The sequence below is a fragment of the Mustela lutreola genome, chromosome 2 (assembly GCF_030435805.1).
Source record: "Mustela lutreola isolate mMusLut2 chromosome 2, mMusLut2.pri, whole genome shotgun sequence".
Classification (NCBI taxonomy): domain Eukaryota; kingdom Metazoa; phylum Chordata; class Mammalia; order Carnivora; family Mustelidae; genus Mustela; species Mustela lutreola.
In genome coordinates this window covers 103,677,173-103,702,186 of record NC_081291.1, presented here as the reverse complement: position 1 = coordinate 103,702,186, position 25,014 = coordinate 103,677,173, and the positions used below count along the sequence as shown (strand labels likewise).

The 25,014-nt window shown below is 39.4% G+C and overlaps 1 protein-coding gene across 1 annotated transcript in view; it reads left to right on the top strand.

The window, feature by feature from the left end:
* HACD2 (3-hydroxyacyl-CoA dehydratase 2) overlaps window positions 1-25,014 on the top strand; it is a 117,915-nt gene that overhangs the window by 31,163 nt on the left and 61,738 nt on the right. The window lies entirely within an intron of this gene.

Below are 25,014 nucleotides of genomic sequence, written 5' to 3'. Positions count from 1 at the left end.
CGTAGCAAGCTATCTCCTGTAGGTCTTGCAGGGTCACTCTGATACCTGGTTCCATTAATTTTAAGGAAGAACAAGCATCTTCATTGTAAACAGCTGACCTTGGCTTATTTCCTGCTAGGAAGAAGGTCTACAGTCAGGGGTTTCTCATGATTTGTGGAATTTTGTGTGCTTGTGTCTATACTTATGTGAGGGGTGTCTGGGTAGAATATATAGTTTTCATTAGGTTCCCACAGGAGTATGTGATCCCCAAAAGGCTAAGAAGCACTGCTTCAGAACCTTTGAGCAAGAGATTTGAAAAGGGCTTGGGATCTCATCTGCCACACGGTCTGCTTTCTCAGAGGTTATGGAACCTGGGCTGTGTCACATAACCAGTAAAGTGGTTTTAGCTGATGTATCATTTCACACACGTTTCCTTTTTAATCCTTTATCTGCAGTTTTGAGATGAACAGTTTTGTCCCTTCTTAGATGGTTAAATAAATTTTAAGCATAAGCTTGCAAATTAGGGGGTACATTTGGCCAGAGAGAGTCCTAGAACCATTTCAGGCCTTTTCCATGTGATTAAACCTTGTGCTCCATTCTCCCCATTCTCCTAACCTTCAGCTTTCTGTAGGTGCATGTTTTCTGAGCATGTGTGCTACATTTTAATTCATATTTTATTATATTTTAGTGCCCCAATTTTCTTTTTCTTAGAATGTGTTTTCATACCTCTTTGTAAAATTTCTGCCCCTAGAAATAAAGTTTCTGACCAGTCTATGTATTCATTCATATCTGGAACAGTACCGAATGCCTGGCAGGTTGGTGCCAGGCCCGGGGTTGGACAATGAGAGTAGAAAGGTGAGCAGGCACAAGCTTGGGTTCAGGAAAGCCCCAGTCAGATGGGCCCCCTTCTGAGCTCCTCTGGATGGATGCGCTCCAGACTGGTGTTCATGCCATACTCTGCTCTGACAGTTTGTGGACAAGTGTCCCCGGGACCTAGCGTGGTGCCTGGACACATAGTGGATACTTAAAAATTCCTTTTTAATTCCTCAAGGACCTTGCTCTGTCAGTGATGCTCTCTCCTGCATCATCACTCTCTGTCATCCACCTTTTCCTTCTCACAAAATGCCCAGGGTATGCCATCCTAAAAATAATTTGTAACCTAATCTTTGACCCTACATTCCTCCCTTACCACTACTTAATTCCTCTCTTTCCCTTTTACCAGATTTGTGGTGGACGCTTTCCACTTCCTCACTCCTGTTAATACCTTAGACCAGCAGTTGGATCTCCTTGTCCTAGTAAAAGTGCCCTTTGGTCTAAAATCAGCAACAGTTTCTGCTAAATTCTGAGGATGTTTGGAACTTACTGAACTTCTCGCCTACGTGGGCACTACTGATGACTCCTTCCATTAGGTCCTGCTCCTTCAGTTTCCATTACACTGAGCTGTTCTGGCTCTTCTTGTACTTTGTGTTTCTCTTCTTTCTTTGGGGGCTTTTCTTTCTCTCCTTGACTCTTCACTGTGGGTTTTCGAGAGCCTGACCTAACTCTTTGCTCTTCTGACTCAATATGCCCTCTGTGGGTGATCTCTTCTCTTCTCATGCTGTGAGATACTTGTGACACCCCCTTTTTTCAACTCCAAGCCTCCTCTGCACCGTAGACTCCGGATCATCCCTTTACCTGCTGGCTATCTACTTCCAAACACACACTTCCTCCTCCATATGAGTCAGATTCTTAGGCTTGTTCTGCCTCCCTTACTCTCTTTGTCAGGGGCACCACCAGGCACTGGCCTTTAATCACCTAACCTAGACCTAGAGCTCACTTACTGCTCTTCCACCCCTCGAACCCTTACTCCCGTAGCCAGGTGGACATCACATTTTATCATTTCTCTTTCCTGCATCTATTTGAGATTGTCCAGTTTTTTTCACTGCTATTTAGGGCCTCAGTGTACCTCATCTAGGCTCCCTTGGGGGTCTCCCTGAACTTCTAGTCTTTTAATATTATCAGCGATAATAAGAGCTCCCCTTTATGGAGCATTTACTATGTTCCAGTGCTTTATATTCATTACCTCATTTACCCCCTCCCCCCATTTTACTGGTGACAAGACTAAAGCTTAGAGGTTTAAATTTTTTTTTTTTAAGATTTTATTTATTTGAGAGAGAGAACACAAGCACAAGCAGTGAGGAGAGGGAGAAGGAGAAGCAGACTCCCCAGTGAGCTCAGGACCCTGAGATCATGACCTGAGCAGACGCTTAACCAACTGAGCCACCCAGGTGCCCCCTTAGAAGGTTTTGTATCTTGCCAAAGTTCACAGTTAATAAGCTGTAGAGCCAGGAGTTGAACCTTGGGCTGTGTGACTCTAAGCCCATACTTCACATAGCCTGTGAGGGATTTAATTTAGTTAAAGGATAATTCTTTTTTTTTCTTTTTCTTTTAAAGATTTTACTTATTCATTTGACAGAGAGAGATCACAAGTTGGTAGAGAGGCAGGCAAGAGAGAGAGGGGTAAGAAGGCTCCCTGTGGAGTAGAAAGCCTGATGTGGAGCTTGATCCCAGGACCCTGAGATAATGTGAGCCGAAGGCAGAAGCTTAACCCTCTGAGCCACCCAGGTGCCCCTAAAGGATAATTCTGAGCTTGTTTCCCTGCTTAAAACCCTTCACTCATTTCAAATTCTTCATGATTTGGACCTTGCCCGCCTCCCCAGCCTTACCTGTGCCTTGCCTCTCACTCCATGCTTCAACCACCTGGACCTTTTTTGCAAGTCTCCCCTGTTACCATACTACTACCCTACTTCTTGCCTCTAGTCCATGCCAGACTCTGCTCTCTGTCTGGGATGAGCAGCCCACCCTCTTCAGCTGGCAACTCTTCACCATTCTTCCTCCAGTAAACTTCCTGCCACGCACTGGCTAGATTAAGTACCATTCCTCATCTTTCTGTAATATCCTGTATCTCCCTGTTAGACTTTCTGTCATGTATTATGGCCTGTCACTGTACCGGTGTCCCCCACCAACATCACTGAATTTTTTGAGAAATGAGAACTATTTCTTATTGATTTCTGTATCCCAGAATCTAGCAATACAGGGTGCCTAGTGGGAGCTCAGTGAACATTTGATCATAATCTTACCAAATCCTGGTGACATTTTCCAACACTTATTTCAAAGTGTTTTCAGTTCTTTTAAAAAATAAGAATGGGGCATCTAGGTGGCTCAGTCATTAAGCATCTGCCTTTGGCTCAGGTCATGATCCCAGGGTCCTAGGATCGAGCCCCGCATTGGACTCTCTGTTCAGAGGGGAGCCTGTTTCTCCCTCTCCTCGCCCTGCTTGTGTCTCTGTCAAATAAATAAATAAAATCTTAAACAAAACAAAACAAACAACTTGTTTTGGAGCCCGATTTTACAGACTGTTTAGTTTATGTACTGTAGGTGAAAAGTCTGGACCTTTGTCAGACCTGGTTAATTATTAGTGGTGTGACTTCAGGAAGTGACTCATTTGCTCTGCACCTTGTTTCTTCATCAACTCGAGGGGGATGGTGCCCACCTCATAGGGTCATTGTGCAAATGAAAGGGACATGCATGAGAAATACTTAGCATAGTGCCTAAAACATGGCAATGCTGAAAACTGCCCCCCCAAATGTGATTATTAACTAAAGCAACATTGAGTTACTGTCCATAATGTGATATTTAATATTTATATAAGCATAACTTTTCCACATTCTTAGTTTTCTTAAATTAAAATTTCTATGTAAGTGAGTGCTTCAGGACCACTTAGTCCTACTATAAGTTAGAGCTGCCTCTAGTTCATAGTTGTGACAGTGCAACTGGGTACACATAGCTTACAGAAACAATAAATAAAAATTCTGTATGAGGGACTCATTTCTGTAAGAAGTCAAGCCTTCGGTCCATGCAAAAGGTTTCCCATGCCCCAATTATTTCAAAGTTGGCGGTTTGTTCTCCATTGGTAATGTAGAGACAAGAGTTCTTTTTTGGGGTTGGGGGTGGTTTTGAACATGTATTGGGGATTATTCTTTTTTTAAGTAGGATATAATTGATATCTAACACTGTGTTTGTTTTAGGTGTACAACATAATGATTTGATAAATGTATACATTGCCAAACGATGACCACAATAAATTTAGCTCATGCCCATAACCTCACATAGTTATGTTCTTTTTCTTGTGATGAGAACTTTTAAGATGACTCTCTTAGTAATTTTCAAATATAAAATACAGTACTAACTATAGTTACCATGGTATACATTACTTTTCCAGAACTTATCTTCTGACTGGAGGTTTGCGTCTCTTGACCACCTTCACCCATTTCCTCCACCCACACCCTCTGGCCACCACCAGTCTGTCCTCTATCTGTGGGTTTGGTTTGGGGTTTCTTTTTTTCAGATTCCATGTATGAGTGAGATAATGCAGTATTTGCTTTTCTCTGAGACAAGTATTTCTTAAATGTTGTGGTTGCAGCCCTCAACCCAAGGTCTGTAGTGCTTTATGTTTATGCAACATTTTTCTTTTTGGAAATGAGAAATTAAAAACAACAACAACAACAAAAACAAACACTTGAGACCTGTCTTTTATAAGGCCATAGAGAACAGTTCTGGTTTCTTTATTCATGTGGGGCAGTTTGTGCTAAAGGAAGTCATTACCTATTTTCCCATGTTGTGCTTCAGATTAGATGTGGAAGAGGTATATGGGACATGGGGTGGCTCTCAGCTAACTCTAGCAGGTGCTTCTCCTTTTTTGTTGGGGTGGAAAGGAGAGGTAGAGGGACTGGAGCTGAAGATACTCTTGGTGAGACATGGTGCACTGGTTTTTGTTTGTTTTTGTTTTTAAGATTTTATTTATTCATATGACAGAGAGATCACAAGTAGGCAGAGGCAGGCAGAGAGAGAAACAGGCTCCCCACTGAGCAAAGCCTGATGCGGGGCTCCATCCCAGGATGCTGAGATCATAACCTGAGCTGAAGGCAGAGGCTTAACCCACTGAGCCACCCAGGCGCCCCTGGTGCACTGGTTTTAACCTTCATGTCAGAAATTATACTGTCAATATCAATAACTTTGGAAGTTGTCTTTTGATTGAAAAGTGTAAAACAAACTCAGTCATAGCCCAGAGGGTATTATGTTTAATGTTGAGTATTAGCACTTTGATAACCTCAACAGACAAGGACAGAGCCTTTTACTAAGATATTCTGGATCTGTGATTTCAAATATTTACTGTATGGGCCAGCTTGCACTCCTCTCTCAAACTAATGACACCTTTTCTTTTATTTACTTATTTTTAAGAAGTGAATTTTAAGAAATGTGCAATTGTATTTATATTAGTAGGTAGGATGTGGCTTCATACCTAACTTTATTAGGTAACAAATGATGCCAGGGAGGAAAAGGAGCAACTACTAGGGAGATGAGCACCAAAAACCACATCTCCTACCAGAAATCTTTTCCCTTCCACCAATTAGAGTGAATTAAATCCTCATCAAACTATAACACTTCTATCCCCCTCCCACTTTGACAAGGTCAAACTTTTAGCAGTTACTTATAGTGCAGTATTGTGAGGGGGAACTGTCACCAAATATTATTAAAACCAGACCCAGAACCCTCCATATTATTATAGTGGAAGTTTCCTGGAGTTTCCTTCCCATCCCTATACCTGCCCAGTCCACGGGGCTATGCCTGTGAATAAAGACTGCTAATTCTTAGGTTCCACTTAGGTTAGTTGACATTTTTTTTTAAAGATTTTATTTATTTATTTGACAGACAGAGATCACAAGCAGGCAGAGAGGCAGGCAGAGAGACAGGAAGAGAAGCAGGCCTCCTGCTGAGCAGAGAGCCCGATGTGGGGGTGGATCCCAGGACCCTGGGATCATGAACCAAGCCGAAAGCAGAGGCTTCAGCCCACTGAGCCACCTGGACGCCCCTAGTTGACTCTTTTTTTTTTTTTTTTTTTTTTAAGATTTTATTTATTTATTTGACAGACAGAGATCACAAGGAGGCAGAGAGGCAGGCAGAGAGAGAGAGGAGGAAGCAGGCTCCCCGCCAAGCAGAGAGCCTGATGCTGAGCTTGCTCCTAGAACTCTGAGATCATGACCTGAGCAGAAGGCAGAGGCTTAACCCACTGAGCCACCCAGGCGCCCCCTAGTTGACATTTTTTAAATGAACTTCACCAAATAGCGAAGAAGAGAAGAAAGGGAATGCGTATCAAAATACAGACAGTATAAAAAAAAAAAAAAAAAAAAAATACAGACAGTATAAAAATACCCAGATCCCCAAAGTACAAACTCTAGATCCTGTCATCTACCTCCCCTTTTGTTACTGAGAGGTGACACAATCACACAGTTGCTGTCTTCTATCCTGTTCTTAGTGTGCTCAGCCTTGGGAACCCCCCATCCCTCTCCAGCCCATTTTTCTGATGCCCTCACAAAAGTGAATAAAAATGTTTCAGAATTAGATTCATGTTCAGATTCACTAAACTGCCTGAAGGCATGTTTCATGGTACCAGTGACAAAGGGGAGAAGGAGCCCTTTAGAGGTGGGGAAAATGGACTTAACCTTTCCCAACAGGCTATCCTGTCTCCCCTGCCTGGAGGCTTCTAAGGCACCCCCCTGGAGAGTTCTGGGGAGTAGCGGGAGGGTTAGAGATGGGGATAGGAGGTTACCGAAGTCAACCCTCACATCTTCGCAATTCTGCCTTTGTCACTTGTTAGGTACAGTCATTTCTCAATGTCCTGACAACCAGAGCCTATATGAAGATCATATGGCCATGGTCAAACCATAATCTTTCCCACATCAGTCAAGTCCTATACACCAGCCTAGCTTGGTCTCCTGCCTTGGCTCTTTATTCATTCTGTTGCCTCCTGATCAAATTTTGCCTCGTCCCCTCTAGAGAGGAAGTGAAGGAAGGACAGATAGTTTTGGCACCTGCAACTTCTGCTCCTGGTGCCCAAAGCTAAAACACTTGTTCTCTGAATAAACTTTGTGTTTTCACACCTCCATAATTTTGTATGTGCAGTCTCTCTGCCTGGAACACCCAGCTCCGTCTGTTGTTCCTTGCTCCGTGTGAATGTACCGAAATGAAGGGAAAGGAGAAATAGAGCATGTTCGTTAGGAGCCCAAAGTGCCTGAGCAGGGCAGGTGGGAAACTTAGTCCAGAGCTCACGTGCACCGCCTGGCACGTGGCCAGTACTCAATGAGCTGTAGCAGCTCCTGCCTTGATGATCGGTAGGCAAAACTTGATCTCTGAAGGCGTCTGTGCCCTGTCAGGGTTTAGAAGGGAAAGCCATGAAGAGAGCCCTGATCAGGGAATTTTACCCTCTTGCCATCCTTGTAGGAACAACTAGGGATTAGTTTTGAATGAAGCCTGTTACTGAGATATTTAAAGTATCTTCTCTGGAAGATAATATTGTAGCATCCAGTCCTTCAGGAGCAAGGCAAACCAGGCCAACTGGAAACTCTACTAGTTTTGTGGCAAGTCAGGTGTCCTCTCTTTAGACTTTAGTTTTCACATCTGAAAACTAGGGGTTGAACTAGGTAACAGATTGTTTCTAACATTCCCTGTAACTTGATGTTCTGACATTCCATGAAACTAATGTAGCTTCAGAGATGAATTTCAGTTATCTGAGTAGTGATAGAAAAGAAGGGTAGGCTAGATCTTTCAATGTACCTATGTATTAGTATTAGGAAACTATTTCAACAGTACTGTTTTAAGCACTGTAGTTTCAGGAATTTTTCTGCTTGATGCATTTTGAAAGCCACATCTCGAAGCAGAATTGAAATAGGAGATGAGCACACACACGTTTTCTATGGTATGCATTTACCCATAGTTATCACTAGATGGCAGCCTTGTATCAGTAAGGAAATTTTTCTCTTGGCAGATCTGGAGGACTTCTAATAAAAATAGATAGTAATGAATCAATAGCTAAAACTGAGGAATGATCAAGTACCAGAAAAAAAGAGAAATGGATGTTTCTCTGGATATCAGAGGTAATGAAAAACTGGAAATTTTTCATTACCCTGAAGGAAATTATCATATAAATATATTTTTTAAGGCACCATAGTGTCTTTAAAATTAAAAATAAGCTTAATTTGCTTTATTAAAAGCCAGGCCAAAAGAAAATTTTTTTCCTCAGAAGTTCTTTGGTGAGATGGCTTGAGACAGTCTAAAGTCGATAAACCTTTCATTTATGTTCTTAGCTTCAAAAGCAAGTTTAGTTCAAGGAAGCTGGAAACACCATCTAGTGACTGAGTTGAGTAAATTCCATTGAGCCAAAAGGGGAAAGTTTGAATTCTCTTTAGCAAAAGAATTATTTGATTTATGACTCTGTGGCAGGAGTTGAATGGTTAAATAAATAATAGATGGAGCAAGAATGCTTAGGAATATTTGTATGATAGTGGTAGGTCTTTTTTTTTTTTTTTTTAATAGCTCTGTACAGCTTTCCTGGGAGAGGATTGTTTTCTTCTCCATTCATGGCAAACGTCTTTCCAGTAATTTTTTTCTGTCAAGAATAGTTTCTATCTCACTATGTTCTTTTAACAGTCTGCATTTAAGATTTATCCATGTCTTTGTATGGCTTAATAGCTCATTCCTTTTGATCTCTGAATAGTATTCCGTTGTATGGATGTACGGGTTTGTTTATCTGTTCATTTATTGAAGGACATCTTGGTTGCTTCCAATTTGGGATGATTATGAATAAAGATGCTGTAAATATTCATGTGCTGCTTTCATGTACACACAAAAAAATAATTTTTGCATTTTCAAATCAGTAGATTGTGTCATAGGACTGTGTTTAACTCTATAGGAATATGCCAAATTGTCTTCCAGAATGGCAGTACCACTTAACATTCCCAACAGTAATGAAAGTGTCCATTGCTCTGCATCATTGCCAGCAATTAGTATTGTGGGTTTTAGCTATTCCAATATGTATGTAATGGTATCTTTTGTTTTAATATTCATTTCTTGAATGACAGATGATATTGCATATCTTTTCATATTATTTACAATCTATGTATGATTTTTCATGAGGTATCTATTCAGATCTTTTGTCCCATTTTGTAATTGGGTCATCTGTTTTCTTGTTGAGATTTAAGAACTCTTATTATAGGGGTGCCTGGGTGACTTAGTTAGGTGTCTGCCTTCTGCTCAAGTCATGATCCTCTGGTCCTGGGATGTCAGGCTCTCCACTCAGCAGAAAGCCTGCTCCTCCCTCTCCCTCTGCCAGCTGCTCTGCTTGCTAGTGCTCTGCCAAGTGAATAAATAAAATCTTAAAAAAAAAAAAGCATTATTATATTTTGGATACATATGTAGATATGTACTTAGCAAACATTTTCTCCCAGTCTGTGACATGTTTATTCATTCTCTTAATAGTGTCTTTCACAAAGCACAAGTTTTTAATCCTATTTATTTATTTATTAAATTTTAAAGAGTTTTTTTTAAGATTTTATTTATTTATTTGACAGAGATCACAAGTAGGCAGAGAGGCAGGCAGAGAGAGAGGAGAAAGCAGGCTCCCTGCTGAGGAGGAAGCCGGACGTGGGGCTCGATCCCAGGACGCTGGGATCATGACCTGAGCTGAAGGCAGCAGCCTTAACCCACTGAGTCACCCAGGTGCCCCGAATTTTAAAGATTTTTATGCATTTATTCAACCGAGAGAAAGAGAGAGAGTGAGGAGGGGGAGCAGTAGGGAGAGGGAGAGGCAGGCTCTCCACTGAGCAGAGAGCCCAATGACTCCAGGACCATGACCTGAGCTGAAGGCAGATGCCAACCAACTGAGCCACCCAGGCACTCCACAAGTTTTTAATTTTAATAAAATCTAGCTTAACTACTGTTTTGTTTTCATAGATTTTGCTTTTGATGTTCTGTCTAAAAATTCATCACCAAACCCAAGTTCATGTAGGTTTTCTTCGAGACATTTTATAGTTTTGCATTTTACAGATAAGTCTATGATCCATTTTGAGTTAATTTTTGTAAAAGACACCTAGTCTGTGTCCACGTTCTTTTTTTTTTTTTTTTTGGCGTATGGATGTGCAGTTGTTTTAGCAAGATTATCCTTGTTCCATTGAATTATCTTTGTGCTCTTGTCAAATATTAGTTGATTGTATTTGTATTGGTCTATTCCTGGGCTCTCTGTTGTATTCTGTTGATCTGCATCTTATTATTTTGTCTATAGCACACTGTCTTGATTATAGTAAATCTTGAAATTCAGTAGTATAATTCCTCCAGCTTTGTTCTTTCTTCAGTATTGTATGGGTCTTTTACTATTCTATGTAAACTTTAGAATCAGTATGTTAATTTCTACAAAATAGATTATTGAGAATTTGTATGAGATTGTGTTGAATCTGTAGATCAAGTTGGGAAGAACAGATATCTTAAGAAGATTAAATCTTTTGGTTCACAAATAGGGAATAGTTCTTCATTTATTTAGTTCTTCTTTGATTTCTATCATCATTGTTTTGTAGCTTTCTGCATACAAATTGTTTTGTTAGATTTATACCTAAGTATTTCCCTTTTTTGATGTTATTATAAATGGCCCTTTAAAATTCAAATTACAGTTGTTCACTGCTAGTATGTATGAAAGCAGTGGACTTTTCTATATTAGCCTCTTACCCTGCAACCTCGCTATGTTTGTTTATTTGTTCCAGGAGTGATTTTATGGATTTTTGGGGACTTTTTGCATAGACAGTCATGTCATCTGTGAATGAAAACGATTTTATTTCTTCCATTTCCAATCTGTATACTTTAGAGGGTTTGTTGGATTTTCTTAACTGCAGTAGCTAGGACTTCCAGTTTGACATTCATAATGTTCTTTACTCAATAAAAAAATAAAATAAAATAATCGCCAGATCAGTTTTTCTCCACAACCAATTTTGAAGAAATACACTCTTCCTACTTCATATTTACTATCAAGGTGTAAAATTCAGTATTTGTACATAAGGTCACTTGGGAATTTTTTCTTTTTAGATCTTCTGTATCGTTATTCTTTGTCTACATGATCTCTTTTGCTCTGAGATTGAGAATATTAAAACCTCTAATAATTAATGTGTTTCTGATTTTCCTTCTTTCTCCTATAGCTTCTGCTTTAGCAACTACCTTTGCTAAACTACCTTTGATGCATGTAACTGTTAAATCTTCATTATGAATTGTGACCTTTAGCTAAAAAATGTCTTCTTTTGCAGCCTTTCTATATCATTTTGTATTAATCAGAGGTTGAGTCTTGTTTTGTGAGCTGGTCTGAAAATCTCTTTCCTTTGATAAGTGACTTAAGCCCCTTCACAGTTACTGTTATGACAGATATTTGGACTTACTCTGTCACACTGAAATTATGATCGCCACATATCTCATGTAATATTTGCTGTGTTTACCTACATGATGTGTTTGCTTTGTTTTTATTCTTTTATTTGCTTTAGTATTTAGAAGGTTTTGTTGTAATGGTTACCTTTGCATTTATACCTTTTTTTTTTTTTTTTAAGATTTCTTTATTTGACAGAGAGAGAGAGAGAGCATATGAGCAGAAGGTAGAGGGAGAGAGAATCTTAAGCGGGCTCCATGCTCAGCACAGAGCCTGATGTGGGGCTCCATCTTACGACCCTGAGATCATGACCTGAGCTGAAATCAAGAGTCAGCTGCTTAACTGACTGAGTCACCTAGGTGCCCCTGTGTTTATACCTTTTTAAAAGCCCTTAGTTCTCTGTTTTCTTTCTTTCTTTCTTTCTTTCCTTTTTTTAAGATTTTATTTATTTGCCAGAAAGACAGAGAGAGAGCACAAGCAGGGGGAGTGGCAGGCAGAGCAGCAGAGGAAGAAGCAGGCTCCTTGCCCAGCAAGGAGCCTGGTGAGGGACTAGATCCCAGAATCATGACCTGAACTGAAGGCAGCTGTTTAACTGACTTAACTGACTGAGCCACCCACGTGCCGCTAGTTCTCTGTTTTCTTATTTATACTTCTGTGACCTCGTTTCTCAATTTTTAAAACTGTCTCCTGCCCCCGCCTCTGGCCTCTGTCTTTCCGTCTTTCCCACTCCCTTCACCCAGCTTTTTAAATTACATTATTTTTGCTTTGTCTAAACATGGAATATATATCTATTTCTTCTGCCTTGTCTTCCCCTTTGTCTTGGTCTTATCTGTTCTTAAATATGCTAAATACTCATTGTCCTGTCATCTTTTAGTTGGAGGAAACTCACTTCTAGCAGTGTCAGGGACTGTGAGGGCTGTCTCAGTTAGCACCCCACTCGTAAGCCAGGAGGCTCGTTTGTGACCAGTGGGTATGAAGAGCATGCAGTGGAGGAACGTGGAGCATGGGAATTTACTGGTTTCATAGTGAGCAGAAGCAGCTTGCTTTTTGCCTTTGAGTAGATGCTTCCTTACTCCTCACAGGTACTCCATGCAGACAAGAACGTAAGAAGCGACCTAGGTAGAAAGCCTTCATTGCCTTTCCTTTTTGGCTTACCCAACAGGAATGCGCAGGAATGCTCAGGGCCAGTGTCAGATTGCCCTTCCCAAAAAGTAGCTTCTCAAGAAAGGCTTGTGGGCACAGTATTCCTCTAGCTCATATATGCTTAAGACTTTTTCTGTAGCCTTAATATTTGGAGGACCGGTTTAGATGTAAAATCACCAGTTCACAATTTTCTTCTCTCGGATTTCTTAAAAATGCTGCTCCATTATTGCCTTGATATATGTTTCTCTTGAGTGGTCTGATGCCAACCTAATTATTTTGCTCTTTTAAGTTATTTGGTCTTTTTCCCTGAAAGCCTTAAGAATTTTTTTCTCACTCTTATTAATGTATAATTGACAAATAAAAATAGTATATGTTTACGGTATACAGTATGAGGGTTTAATATATTCATATACTGTTAAATGATTACTACAATTAAGCTAATCAATCATTTCACGTAGTTTTTTCGGTAGTAAAACATTTAAAATCTACTCAGATCTACTTAGAAAATTTTAATCGTACAATATAGTATTATTAACTATAGGCACCATGCTGTACGTTAGTTCTCCAGAACTTATTCATCCTGCATATCTGAAACTTTGTACCTTTTCACCAACATTTCCCCATTTCCCCCATCTCCCCAGCTCTTGGCAACTGTCGTTCTATTATCCACTTATATGAGTTCAACTCTTTTAGATTCCTCCTATAAGTGACATGATGCCTATTTTCTAATTGTGTACTTGTTTTCTTGGTATGAAATTGTTTGAGTTCCTTATATATTTTGGCTATTAACCCCTTATCAAATGTATGGTTTACAAATATATTGTCTTATTTCATAGGTTGTCTCATCATTTTGTTGATTGTTTCCTTTGTTGTGAAGAAGCTTTTTAGAACAGGTGACAAAATATAGACAAATGGGATTGCATAGAATTAAAAAGAATCCAAAAAATAATTGCCCATATCAGCGTGAAGGAGCTTTTTCCTTATGTTTTCTTCTAGTAGCTTTATAGTTTTGGATCTTACATTTAAGTCTTTAATTATGGGTTGATTTTTGTGTATAGTGTGAGATAGGGGTCCAGTTTCATTCTTCTGCATGTGGCTATCCAATTTTCTCAACACTGAATTCTTTCCCCATTGTGTGTTCTTGGCACCTTTTTCAAAGATCAGTTGACCATATTTATATAGCTTTATTTCTGGACTCACTCACTATTCTGTTACTTTGGTCTATGTGTCTATTTATATGACTATACCATGCTGGTGTTTTGTTTTTGTTTTCATACTGTGATGTTTTGATTACTGTAGCTTTGAAGTACATTTTGAAATCAAAAACTCTAGCTTTGTTCGTTTTGCTCAGGATTGCTTTGGCTATTTGGGGTCTTTTTAAGGTTCCTTATAAGTTTTAGAATTTTTTTTTCTATTTCTGTAAAAAAAAAATGCCATTGGAATTTTGGTAGGAGTTGCATTGAATCTTGTAGATTGCTTTGAGTAGTATGGACATTTTAACAGTATTCTTCCAATCCACAGACATAGGATATCTTTCCATTTATTTGTGTCTTTAATTTCTTTTATCAGTGTTTTATAATTTTTATAAATTATAGATTTATAATTTTAGATCTTTCATGCCCTTGGTTAAAATTATAGTGAGTATTTTTTTATGCTATTATAAATGGGATTTTGTAAAAAATTTCTTTTTCAGAAAGTTTGTTGTTAGTGTATAGAAATGCAACAGATTTTTGTATGTTGAATTTATATCTTACATCCTTACTGAATTCATTTATTAGTTTTAACAGGTTTTTGGTAGAGTCTTTAAATTTTTTTTTAATATATAAGACCATGTCGCAAACATAGACCATTTTGCTTCTTCCTTTCTGACTTGGATGCCTTTTATTTTTTTTCTTTCCTAATTGCTCTGGCTAGGACTCCTAGTACTCTAGTAAATAGAAGTGGTAAGAAGGGGCATCTTTGCCTTCTTCCTCATATTAAAGGAAAAGCTTTCAGCTTTCTCCCATTGAGTATGATGTTAACTGTGGGCTTGTCATATATTGCCTTTATTATTTGAGATACATTTCTTCTATACCTAATTTGTTGAGAGTTTTTGTCATGAAAAGCTTTTGAATTTTGTCAAATGCTTTTCTGCATCTGTTGATATTATCATAGAATTTTTATGCTTCATTTTGTTAATGTATATCACATTTATTGATTTGCATCTATTGTGCCGTTCTTTCATCCTAGAGCTAAATCCCATTTTTGCTGTTGAATTTGCCTTGCTAGTATTTTGCTGAATATTTATACATCTGTGTTCATGAGGGATTTCGGCCTGTAATTTTCTTTTATTGCAGTTTCCTTTCTTGGCTTTAGTGTCAGGATGACGCTGGCCTCATAAAATGAATTTGGAAGTATTCCCTCCTGTTCAGTTTTTTGGACAAATTTGAGAAGTATTGGTATTCTTTAAATGTTTGGTAGAATTTGCCAGCCAAGCCATCAAGTCCAGGTCTTTTCTTTTTTGGGAGGTTTTTGATTACTGATTCATTCTCTTTGCTCATTATTGGTCTGTTGAGATTTTTCTATTTCTATACAATTCAGTCCTGGTGCGTAGTATTCTAGGAATTTATCCATTATTTCTAGGTTATCAAATTTGCTGGCATATAAATGTTCATGGTTTCTTATGATGATCCTCTATATTTCTATTATACCAATTGTGCTTTCTCTTTGTTCATTTATGATATTATTTATTTGAGGTTTCCTTTTTTATTCCCTTAGTCTGTCTTAAAGCTTGTCAATTTTATCTTTGCAGAAAACAAACTCTTCATTTCATTGATCTTTTGTGTTACCTTTCTAGTCTCTATTTCATTTATTTCTGCTCTGATTTTTATTATTTCCTTCCTACTGCTTACTTTGGCCTTAGTTTATTCTTTTTCTGGTTCCATGAAGTTAGGTTGTTTATTCGTGATCTTCTTTTGTAATATAAGCATTATTGCTATAAACTTCTCTCTTAGAACTGGTTTTGCTGCGTCCCATAAGTTTGGGTATGTTGTGTTTCCATTGTCATTTGACTCAAGATATTATTTCCATTTTGGTTTCTAATTTTCCAAGTTTGCTTTTGTAAAAGTTACTAGTTTCTAGTTTCATACCATTGTGGTCAAAAAAGATACTTAATATGATTGTAGTCTTCTTACATTTTTAAGACTTGTTTTGTGACCTAACTTATGATCTAATCTGGAGAATGTTCCATGTGCACTTTGCAAAGAATGTGTATTCTGCTGGATAGAATGTTCTGTATTCGTATATGTGGACCATTTGGTCTACGGTGTTGTAACTGTTCTCTGCTCTCTTACTGATATCTGTCACGATGATCTATCATTGTTGAAAGTGAGATATTGAAATCCTCTACTCTTACTGTATTACTATCTATTTCTCTTTACAGTTCTGTTATTATTTGCTTTATATATTTAGATGTTCTAATGTTAGGTGTGCGTATATTTACAGTTGTTTTATCTTCTTGATGAATTTACTCCTTTATCATTATATGGTAGTCTTTGTCTCTTGTGACAGTTTTTTACTGTCTATTTGATACATTTTGGCACTCTTGGTTTCCATTTGCGTGGAATATCTTCCTTCACTCTCACCCTTAAAGCTAATGCAAGTCTCTTGTAGGCAGCAGATAGTTGAATCTTTCTTTCTATCCATGTAGTCTGTCTTTTCATTGTAGACTTTAATCCATTTATGTTTAAAGTTAATGATTATTTTGAGTTCTTTTTCAGTCAGTTCATAATTTTCCATTTCTTTAGGGTCAATTATTGGTACTTTATCTTGTTATTTTGATGGTGTGGTGTTTTCTGATTATTCAGGACCCTTGTGGCTTTGCATTGATGTTTGTGCATTTGAAGAATTAGTCATTTTTTCCTGTGTTTATAGACTGGCTTTGACAGGGAAAGCCCTCTACCAGTGTACCTGATCAGAGATTCTGGGCAGGCTGACTAATGGGGGTCTGCATAGGAGCTTGCTGCTGGAGTCGGGCACACTGGCCAGATGCCTAGGTTAGTGGGAAGGTGGGTCTGGTGCCTGGGCACACTAGGATGGGTCTGAATCTGGGTCTCCAGAATGGGCTTGGTGCCTGGGACTGCTGTGTCGGGCCTGGATCCTGGGTCCACAGGGGCCAGCCTGGAAGCTGGGGCTGCATTGCCCTGTCTGGCCCTGGGATGGGCCTGAAGCCTGGGCCCAAGTTGATGGGCCTAGTCCAGTGCTGGGTTCTCCAGGTGGGGCCACAGGCACAGGTCTAGTGCTGTGATAAAGTTGGGTGTTTACTTCACTCACCCTACCCAACAACAAAGGGTATCTTTCTCCACACTGTATTGCCCAGGCTTGAGACTGGGGTGACATAGGTAATGTGAAACTGCCCTTCCTATTCTCTTCATTGAATGTTTTCTTATGTCTCTGCTTCAGCCAGATACTGTAATCCTTCACTTGGAATTCTCAGCTCTTGTGAAGGTATTTTTGTTCGTAGATTGTTGTTCAAATGTTTTTCTGAGGGGATAAGCACTGAATAATCCTATTCTTACCCTTGCTGACATCACTGAGAATTTTTTCATTATTTTTAAAGTCTAATACATTTAGTAGGATATGCCGTAGAGTTGACCATTATTAGTATGCCCTTTTGATATGTAAATTCAGGCCTTTTATTTCTGGAAAGCTGTATTGGATTATAGTTTTAAATTTTAGTTCTGTTCCATTTTTCTGTTTTTCTTTCTCAGGGACTCCAAATCTATGCACAGGCATACCTCAGAGGTATTGTGGGTTTGGTTCCAGACCACTGCACTGAAGTGAATATCACAATTTAGAAGAGTTAAATGAATTTTTGGTTTCCCAGTGCATATAAAAGTTATGCTTACACTGTACTGAGTCAGTTAAGTGCGCACTAGCATTATGTCTAAAACAACAATATACATACCTTAATTTAAAAATACTTCATCGCTGTGGTGCCTGAGTGGCTTAGTCAGTTAAATGTCTGCCTGCAGCTCGGGTCATGATCCCAGGGTCCGAGAATCCAGCCCCATGGATTCTCCCTCTCTTTCTGCAGCTCCCCTCACCCCTCCACCCACCACTCCTGATTTCACATACTTCGCACACTCTCTCTCTCTCAAATAAATAAATTTTTTAAAAAACATTTTAAAAAATAAGTAAAAATATTTTATTGATAAAATATGCTAGCCATCATTTGAGTTGTAATCTTTTTTCTAGTGGAGGATCTTGCCTCAGTGTTGATGGCTGCTGATTGATCTGGGCGGCGGCTGCTGAAGGTTGGGTGGCTGTGGTAGTTTCTTAAAATTAAGACAACAGTGAAATTTGCCACACTGATTGAATCTTCCCTTCACAAACAGCTCCTCTGTGGCATGTGATGCTGTTTGATAGCATTTTACCCTTTGAACTTCTTTCAGGATTGAAGTCAGTCCTCTCACACCGTGCCGCTGTTTTATCAACTAAGTTTATGTCTTATGCTAAGCCTTTTGTTGTCATTTCAGCAATCTTCACAGCATCAGCACCAGGATTAGTTCTATCTCAATAAACCACATTCTTTGCTCATCCAAAAGAAGCAACCCTTACTTCATCCATTAAAGTTTTATCATGAGATCGCAGCATCTTCAGGCCCAACTTCTAATTCTAGTTCTCTTGCTGTTCCCCCCACATCGTACCTACTTCCTCCCCTGGAGTCTTAGACCCTCAAAATCATCCATGAGGGCTGGAATCAACTTTCATCCAAACTCCTGTGAATGCTGTTCTTTTGACCTCTGCCTGTGAATCACGAATGTTCTCATGGCATCTAGAATGGTGAATCCTCCAAGGAAGTTTTTAATTTGCTTTGTTCAGGTCTATCAGACACAGATCTACCTATGGCAGCAGTAGTCTTACAAAATGTATTTCCTAAAAATTAAGGCTTGAAAGTCAAAATTACTCCCTGATCCATGGGCAGCAGACTAGATGTTGTGTCAGCAGGCATGAAAACATTAATCTCATTGTCTATCTCCTTCAGGGATCTTGGATGACCAGGTACATTGTCATTGAACAGTTACACTTTGAAAAAAAATATTTTTTCCTGAGAAGTAGGTCTCAACAGTGGGCTTGACATACTTAGTAAACCAAGCTGTAAACAAATGTGCTGTCATCCAAGCTTTGTTGTTTCATTTACAGAACACAGGCAGAACAGATTTAGCATAATTCCTAAGGGCCCTAGGATCTTGGAATGGTAAATGAGCACTGGCTTCACCTTCAGGTCATCAGCTGCATTAGCCCCTAACAAGAGAATCACCCTGCCCTTTGAGGCTTTGAAGCCAGGCATTGACTTCTCTTCTCTAGTTGTGAAAGTCCTAAATGCTGTCTTCTTCCAACAGAAGACTGTATTACCTACATGGAAAAATCTGTTGTTTAGTGTGGCCACCGTCATGGGTTATCTGAGCTAGACCTTCTGGAGAACTCGTTGCAGCTTCTCCATCAACACCTGCTGCTTCCCCTTGCACTTTCATGTTACAGAGGCGGCTTCCTTCCTTAAATCTCATGAACTCACCTCTGCTGGCTTCCAGCTTTTCTTCTACAGCTTCCTCACCTCTCTCAGCCTTTCTTGAATTGAAGAGAGTTAGGACTTTGCTCTGGATTAGGCTTTGGCTTAAGGGTGTGTTGTGTCTGGCTTGACCTTCTATCCAGACCACTTGGACTTTCTCTCTATCAGTGATGAGTTTGTTTTGCTTTCTTATCATTCATGTGTTCACTGGAGTAGCATTTTTAATTTCCTTCAATAACTCTTCCTTTACATTCACAACTTGGCTAAGTCTTAATGGCACAAGGGGTCTAGCTTTTGATCTGTCTTAGCTTTTGACATGCCTTCCTCGTGAAACTTAATCATTTCTAGCTTTTGATTTTTTTTTTTTAAATATTTTATTTATTTTTTTGACAGACAGAGATCACAAGTAGGCAGAGAGGCAGGCAAAGAGAGAGAGAGAGGAGGAAGCAGGCTCCCTGCCGAACAGAGAGCCTGACGCGAGGCTCGATCCCAGGACCCTGAGACCATGACCTGAGCCGAAAGCAGAGGCCTTAACCCACTGAGCCACCCAGGCGCCCCTCTAGCTTTTGATTTTAAAGTGAGAGAGAAACTCTTCCTTTCTCTTGAACACTTAGAGGTCATTGTAGGGTTTTTAGTTGGCCTAATTTCAATACTGTTGTATCTCAAGGAACAGGGAGGCCTGAGGACAGGGAGAGAGACGGGGAAACGGCCCAACAGTGGAGCATTTGGAACACATACAACATTTATCAGTTAAATTTGCCATGCCATATGGGCAACTGTTCATGTTGCCCCAAAATTATTATAGTGGTGACATCAAAGGTGACTGATCACAGATCACCATAACAAGTAAAATAATAATGAAAAAGTTGGAAATATTGCAAGAATTATCAGAAAATGACAGAGACACAATGATGAAATGCTGTTGAAAAAATGGCACCAATAGTCTTGCTTAAAGTAGAACTTACCATAAACCTTCAATTTGTGGAAAACCAACATCTGTGAAGTGAAGTAAAGTAGAACACAATAAAACGGGGTATGTCTCTATGTTGGATCTTCTTTCCCTCTGTTCCAACAACATTTTCTCTGATCCCTTTTACTTAACCTCATTTTCATTCTCTTGGTGGCTTTGCTTCTTTTCGTCAGTGCCCTTTATTAAATTTTCATTTGAATCTATTCTTTGATCACCTTGAAATTAGTCTTCATTTCAGGTATGATTTTGTCTTTTTCTTTCATTCTGTCCTGAGTCAATCAATTTTTGTTTTGCTTCTACCTGCTTTTGTCCATTTCTATTCTCTTAGGTTCTGAACTTCTTGTTAAAAATAATTTTTCATATCCCTCAAATGCTTGTTTAAGCATATTTAATTCAGTTTGGAGTGTTGTGTTTAAGTTTCCTTGTGATTGATTTTGTGGAGTGCATTTTCATTAGCTGAAATGTTTTGATCTTTTTTTGTTTTCTTCTGATAATAGCTTTGCATAGTTGTAAATTACTTTCATCTCTTCACTTTGTGAAACAGGTTGGAAGCTTGAGTTCGTTTTTGAGATTCCTAGTTGGAGAAAACTTTCATCAGTAAATGCAGTGAAATGTAGCCCCTTCACTCAGGGGCTTCTTTATTTGAGGAGGTTATCAGAGGGAGAAATTGCATGCCCGTCAACTGTTTTAGCTCTAATTTGTATTGTAGAAATCTGAATTTTCCCCTCTCTTTTCTTCTTCACCATCTGGTCACTAGAAGGTACCTTTCCCTTCCTTTTTTACCCATTTTTTCCCAGAAGCAGTGTTTTCTTGGGACTGCCCCTCAAGTCCCATGGACGTAAGCCCCTCCCCTCTAGCTGGTGTTCTCATTGACAGGGTGTTTTTTCAGTGTTTTTGTACTTAGCGTGGACTTCCTCTTTCTGTGGTGATTTTAGTTCAAGTTTAGGCCCTCTGTTCCTCTTTTCTCTTTTCCATGTGTTTTGTCCAAACTCCCCACTTTCCACAAAGGTTTGCAGTGGCAGTTCAAAAGATAGCTCAGCTGGAATTTGATGTTTGTTTTTCTACTTCCAGATGATTTGTGCCTGTAGTAGTCTATGTCTTTCAGTTATACTGAGGATGTATGTTCTGTATTGATCCGGTGTTGTTGCTCTGTGTAGCTATTTGGAGGATGCATAGTATGGTCGTAGAGACGTCTTGTGGTTTTTATTTAGTGCTCTGATTGTTGAATATGTAGGTAGTTTTAAAATGTGCAAATTAAAACTATACATGTAGCTAAATCTTTGCATAGCTCTGATTAGTCTCTATGGATAAATTCATAAAAATAGGTTAAGAGTAATAGCACATTTTAATACTTTCACTAATGCATACTTCCCAGTTGCCCTTCAGAACACCTCCAAGCATTTATTGAGTTTCTGCTGGGTGCCAGGTCCTGCGCTGACTAAACATGGAGAATACAAATACCCAGTCCTCCTCTCAAGCCAAGGACACAGGCATGAAGCACAGTGTGATGAAAGTTTTGCCTGAAGGGTAAGATCAGAGCAGTCTATGAGCACAGGGGAGGTGAGAGTACATTTTGGAACCCTTTTCTATTATAAACAAACTCACCTCTGTATTCACAGAGTTCTTCCTCAGCTCTCTTAGCTTGATGGAACCCTGGCACTCCAACGACACGCTTCTCCTGCTGCCCCTCACAGTAGGGCAACTAACTCATCTACCCGCCCAGTCTCTCTCCCAGCTTTTGCTGGCCTTAGGCCACCTGCTCCTGTCCTTAGCCTCATACACAGGCTCTTCTTTCTCCCTCTGCCCCTCAAATGTGAGTGTTCCCTCAGCTTTGGCCCTGAGCCTTCTTTTTCTTCTCTTATACATTCTCTATGTGTGACCTCCTCCTATCTTCTCTGGGTTTCAGTGGCCCCCACATACTCACTTCTGGACCACATCTATCTCCTGTGTTTCTGTCCCAGCTGTCTATTTGGCATCTCTACTTAGTTACTCTGCAGAAACCTCGGACTCAACATGTATAAAGCTTAACTCATCACTGTATGCCAGGCGTGCTTTCTCCTGTCCTCTGCTGGACTGTTCATAGCATTACCAGTTTCCACAGGTTACGGAATCAGAAACCTGGGAGGTAAGCCTTGACTTTTTGCTCACTCTTTCTCTTTTCCTTTAGGGGACTTTTTTTCTCTGCCTCTATATTTATCCCCTCTCTTTTTGCTTTCATGTCCTACCCTGAAACTCTCTCACCCTTCTTTCTCTTTTTCATGCTTTTCCCCCTCCCTTTATTTCTCCTACCACCTCATTGTTGCTCATTTTCTCCCATTTCTCGTTTCCCACTTCCTTCCCTGTTTGTTCCCTGTGTATTGCCTGTTCTCAGACTCTAGTCTGACTCTAGTCTGGCCCTCACTGCCAGATGTGTGTCTTGGTCATGCCTCTGCTCTTCTTCCTTTGGAGAATTTGAGTTTGGTTGGGGCAGCTTGAGGCCAGAGTGCCGTTTCTAAAGCCTGGGCCAAAGTATCAAATTCTTATAAACTAGAAGCCAACTTGCTGCTCTCTCCCTTTCCCTTCTACCCCAAGAGTAGCCAGTATTTTGTCTTCTGAGCATACATGAGTTCCCAAATGATAGCTCTAGGGGGACTTGAAAGCCACGAACAGCTAAAACTTGGGTGCAAGAAGCACCCCCAGAAAGCTTTCAGCCTAATAAAAGACCTGAATGATCAGGAATGAAGGTTTTAAAGAAATATCAATCAGTGAACATCAGCTAATCTTGGTGTGTTTAATGGTAGCTCTTTTTCACAGGCTTCTTGAGACTTGGTTCATCATTCGCTTTTATCACAGTCGTAGCTTTGAGGAGCATGACTAATACTTCCAGGAGGGAGTTGAGTTGAATAAAGTGTTTTGAACTTCTAAGTTGTCTGTTAGTGACAGCTGCTCAGAAAGGAATCAAGGGTCTATAAATAATGACAGATTAGCACCTTGAATAGACTGTCAGGAATCCCATAGACAGCTTGCTCTTATAGATAGTTGGAGCTGGAATGTATTGTTTCCTTATTGACTTATAAGAAAATAGAAAAAGCAAAAGATATGTGACAATCTAGGGTGGGAATACTCTTTGTACATTATATATATGTTTAACATATATTAGTTTATTTTTGTGAAGTTGAGTAGAATCTTAGAAAAAAGTTGGTTCAGTTCATTATGCCTTTGAAGGAACCCAAAGGATATGTCACTCCACCCTTCTGTGAAACTCAAAATGGCTATTGCTTCCAAAGCAGAAACAGACACTCAGAATCATTAAGTAGGGGTGCCTGGCTGGCTCAGTTGATAGAGCATCTGATTCTTCATCTGGATTGTAAGTTTGAGTCCCACATTGAGTGTAGAGATTACTTAAAAATAAAATCTTTGAAAAGTAAATGAATATATAAAAATAAATAAATCATTAAGTAATTATGCAATTTATAGCTTACCTAAATACAATTCATACTGAAAATATGGTTCTGCTGAAATGTTCTGTATCTATTGATACATTAAAAATTACCCCAAAACCGAGTGGTTTAAAATCACAAACATTGCCCATCTTATAGTTTCTGTGGGTCTGGAATTCAGGAGCCATTGGGGCAGGGGGAGGGCTCATTCCTTATTGTAGTTACACTCAGATGTCAGCTAGGACTGCAGTCAGCTAAAGACCTGACTGGAGCTGGAAGATCTGCTCCTGAGATGACTCATTCACATGGCTGTTGGCCAGAGGCCTCAGCCTCACTATTTGATCCTCTCCATATAGGGCTGCTGGAATGTCCCTCATAATGTGACAGCTGGATTCCCCCAGAGTGGATGATCCTAGAGAGAAGGCAAGGAGAAAGCCACAGTGCCTTTTATGATCTAGTTCCTATTGTCAGCCACCACTACTTCTATTTTTTCTATTTGTTTGAAGCCAGTCACTAGGTCCAGCTCCACAGTCAAAGGCAAGAAAATTATGCTCTACCTCTTGAAAGGAGGACTATCACATAATTTGGGAGCATATTTAAAAATCATCACAGCCTTTTTTTTTTTTTTTTTTTTTTTTTTTTGCCTTATTTTCTCCTTCCCATGGTTGGAAGTAGTATAGTAGTTTAAGAGCAGGGATTCTGGAACCAGACTGCCTGGTCCGATTCTGGTTCTACCACTTACCATTGTGCAATTTCACATGAGTTACTTTCTCTGGATCTCACTTCCCTCTGTTACACATTAAGGAAAATAATAGTCCCTACCTTATTAGAGTATGTGAGAAGTAGATTAGCAAATATAAATGAAGGATGTTAGCACCGTGACTGATGTGGAGAATACTCTCAATAAATAGTAGATTTTAGTATTGTTGTAGTTTGGGCAACAATATAGCCTTATATGTTTCTCTCTTTACTTCTGAATAATCTAAAGTAATGCTTCATCTAACACAGCACCTACTACAGAGTTTCTGGCCATCTTGACAAGTCCTTTAGGAATATGTGGCCATCATAGGAATAGAGTGAGCTGGTGACTCTCAGGTTAGACTCCACCTACACATGAGAAGCCTTAGCTTCCAGGACATACCACGAGGAAAGTATAACCCTCTGCACTCTGAAACTCTGACCTGGAGCAGACTTCCTCCTTAACTTTGCAGCAGCCTGCTTTGGGATATGGGTCCTGTGTTCATTATTCTTACAGTTCATTGACACATTCAGTCCATAAATATTTATTACAATTTCTTTGGAGTTCAAAGAGAGATGATTCTTCATAGTACATTATTTACCATAAAGAATCAAGTAAAATAGATATTTCCTAGATCTCTGGAGTGTACACCTCTTTTCATGGAACATTTCCTCTTAGATCTGTGACTGATTTGTTTAGATAGAGTATGATGCTTATGCTAAAGTTTTCCCTTAAGATAATCTGTAGAGGGAGAGGGGTAATCACAGTTCCAACACTTTTAAAGAAAAATGGTTTATGAAAGAGCAACCAACTATTTATGATAGTTAAATACTTCAGTAAATACTGCATTTATATTGGCTAGATCTTGACCTGGCATTGAGTTGCCATATTTTTGGCTTCAGAAAGATGTTTTTAAAAGATGCTCATGAATATCATATG